The following is a 3,369-nucleotide window of genomic DNA, read 5'->3' as shown; positions in this document are numbered from 1 at the left end:
AGGTCGGTAAAATTCAAGGGATGGTAAAACCTAAATGTTGATATGGTAAGTCGACGTGAATTCGGTCGGTTTCAGTTACGTGCGTTATAATATCGAAATTAAGATAAAAGAAAAACAAAAATATTTTAAAAAGGGTAAACCAATGGTATGACGTCGGTCGAAAAAACTTGATGGTTGGTAAATCCCGACCGTTATCGATCCTGAGCGTTGAGGCGGTTGAGTCTAAGCGAATTTAGTCGGTTTTCATCATGTTCTTTATGGTCACGAAATTAAAAAACAAAAATTGAATTTAGTAGGTTTTCGTTACGTACTGAAATAAAACAAAACTCGGTGAGTCTACGCGAATTCGGCCGGTTTCCGTCGTGTTCGACACAATAGCGTAACTAAAACAAAATAAAGAAAAAAAGAACAAAAACAAAATTCACATTTGGTAGGTTTTTGTTACGTTCATTGCGGGCCGAACTAAAAAAACAAAAAACAATCCTACCAATAGGGTGCCGCAAAGTGGCCGATTAGGGGCTTTGCGGCACCAAAGTTGTAAATTATTATATATAAATATAGTAATTACAAACTTTGGTGCCGTTAAGTGCCGATTGAGCCACTTGGCGGCACCGTATTGGTTCTTGAACTTTGTTTGTTTGTTTTTTTAATTTAATTCCAGTGCTGTGACAAACATAACGGAAACCGAACAAGTTAGCATAGACTCATTGCATTTTGTTTTAGTTTCGGTACCGTAACCAATGTGATGGAATTCAGCCAAATTTGTGTAGACTCGACTCACCACCTCAATTTTCGGAATCAGCAATGCTTGAATCTTCCCAACGCCCGAGTGTTACCGACAGACGCCACTCAATTGATCCACCTCAAATTTTATATGTTTTTTTTTAATTTTTGGTTTTTAGTTCTGGTATCATAGCACACTTAACCGAAATCGACCGAATTTGCGTCTACTTACCACCTCAATGCCCGAGACCAAAAATGTTTGGATTTATCATCGCCCGGTTTTACCAACCTGCACGACACAGTGCGCCAGGTATACCACTAGTTAATAACAATAAAAAAAAGCCTCTACATAGGAAGTGTTGTGGGGAAGGGTGGCCAAATAATCTCAGAGCATTCCTAATTCATTTTCTATCATATTCATATAATTACATTAAAAATCAGTATATATAATACATACTTTTTAATTAAATAATACATATTTATATATTTATCATTATCTTTTCTTTCTCCACCATTCACAACTACTTTAAGAAAATATTAAAAAATTATATGACGTGAAGTGTTAACAGTAGAAACCCAAATTTAACTTTCACATTTGCATTTTTGCTCTCCTCTACTCATAACCGCTCCTAAATACAGGTGTCTAAATAAACCGGTTAACCGAACCGACCGAAATCGAACCAAAACCAAACCAGTTTGAAACTGATTATGTAGAAACCGGTTTGAAACGTAAGTTCGGAACATGTTTGTAATTTTCTCCACTGAAACCGGTTAACTGAAGTAAAACCGGGTAAAAACCAGTCAAAGCCCAAATCAAAACCGATCAAAACTTGAACCACAACCGATTATAACTTGTTTAAGAAACCGGTGTTAACCCGAATCGAAATCGATCCTAAATCGGTTTTGACTTATATTGATCAAACCAAACTGGTTTTTTTCCAAAACGATTTTGAGGTTCAAACCGGTTTATGCTCCTTTACTCATAACCATACTATATAATTTACAAAACTGATTCCCATATGTTTAAAGAAGAGGCTGAGAATGCTTTTACAAAGATAACTACCTAATAAAAATGAAGACCGGTAACGTATGTTGTGAGTGGGTGACAAAGAGGTTTATTCGCAAGTCAAGCTTATGAACTAGATTAACAACTACATAAATTTTGTGTTGATATCACATGGGGAATACATGTGGTGGTTGTCCAAAAAACTATATTTTGTGATAAGATTAACTTGATTAATTTGTAGTATTATGAGACTAGATTGATTTGTGGATGATGGGGATTCGGTCGATTTGCAAGCCACATTCCATCTAAGTGTCGCTGGATTCATTGGTTGTCGGAAAAATGAAGAAGATAAAAGGTGGGGGTGGGGTTAAAAGGTTTTGTAATCTTTTAAATAAAGGATATATAGATAACTTCATAAAACTTCAATAGGAATTTTAGCGTCAATCGGGAAAAAACAAGCATACACGTTACGACCGAGCAAAAATTAAGACTAAAAACTGTATGTTTTAAACCTTTAGTACCAAAACTGTAATTTGACTATAGCATCGAGAGCATCCGTTTTGGTACCAGTATAGTATTGGCGACCGAGTAGATTTCATTCCGAATTTCCATTGTTTAACAAGGTGGAATTGGAGGTGAACAATTCATGGTTTCGAACCACTAGAATTGGGAAACCAAAACTGAAGCGCTAGATCCAAACTATATTGTAATATTTCGGGTTGGGTTCCGGTTCTTAAACTTGGTTAAAAACGGTTTCTGATATGGTTAAAGACAAAGATTTTAAATACTTTGGTTTGGAGAGGGGTTCTTGGATCCATGATACACATACTAAAATAATTTCAATAGATTTATGTTGAAAGAAAAAAAAAATTTAAAAATGTAGAGCACTTTCTAGACGTGTGGATTATACTCGTGCTACTTTCCGACATGCATATATTATTTAATTGGAATGTGATCCTCATACACCACTCCCATGATGATTGTACATACCTATACGACTCGTATAGACGTATATGGGTTGTATAGGCTACGCATAACCGACAAGTGTATGGAGCGGACAAAATAATAGTTTTTTGCAACATATACAACCCGTTTAGGTATTTAATTGCTCGTATATCACCTGGTACACCATAAAACCTATACGGGCCTTATAGGGCTATGAGACCGTATAGAGTACTTTGGCAGAAAAATTAGCCTGGCTTTGACCACTATTAACGCAACTTGAAAATTGTAAGTCCTGTAAACGGATCTTTCAATGTGGTATCACCTAATCTCGTGATTGTGCAAAAACTAACACGAGGTGATTCAATATGATGGAAGCACACGCAATAAGAACACGATGAATCTGCTTCAAAACACACGTATATTAAACGCCGGGCGCTTAAGCACAACGAGTTACAAACAATCAATACTTTACTCGTCTCTCTCTATCACGTCTCACACGTCTAACCCTGTAGTACACCAAGTTACTTGATTTATATAGAGACTATATACAAGCCCAACACTACCCAAAAGCCTACCGAAATCCATGTGATCTCGGTTTACAAAATACGCCCAAACCAAGTACAAACCACATTAATACTAATCCAACAATCTCCCTCTTGGTTTGTATCTTCAACTTCAATCGTGCTCAAGAATAT

The sequence above is a fragment of the Bidens hawaiensis genome, unplaced genomic scaffold (assembly GCF_021521415.1).
Source record: "Bidens hawaiensis isolate Kalapana, Puna unplaced genomic scaffold, B.hawaiensis_p1.1 tig00000097_1, whole genome shotgun sequence".
NCBI lineage: Eukaryota > Viridiplantae > Streptophyta > Magnoliopsida > Asterales > Asteraceae > Bidens > Bidens hawaiensis.
Note: the sequence above shows the minus strand (reverse complement) of the source record.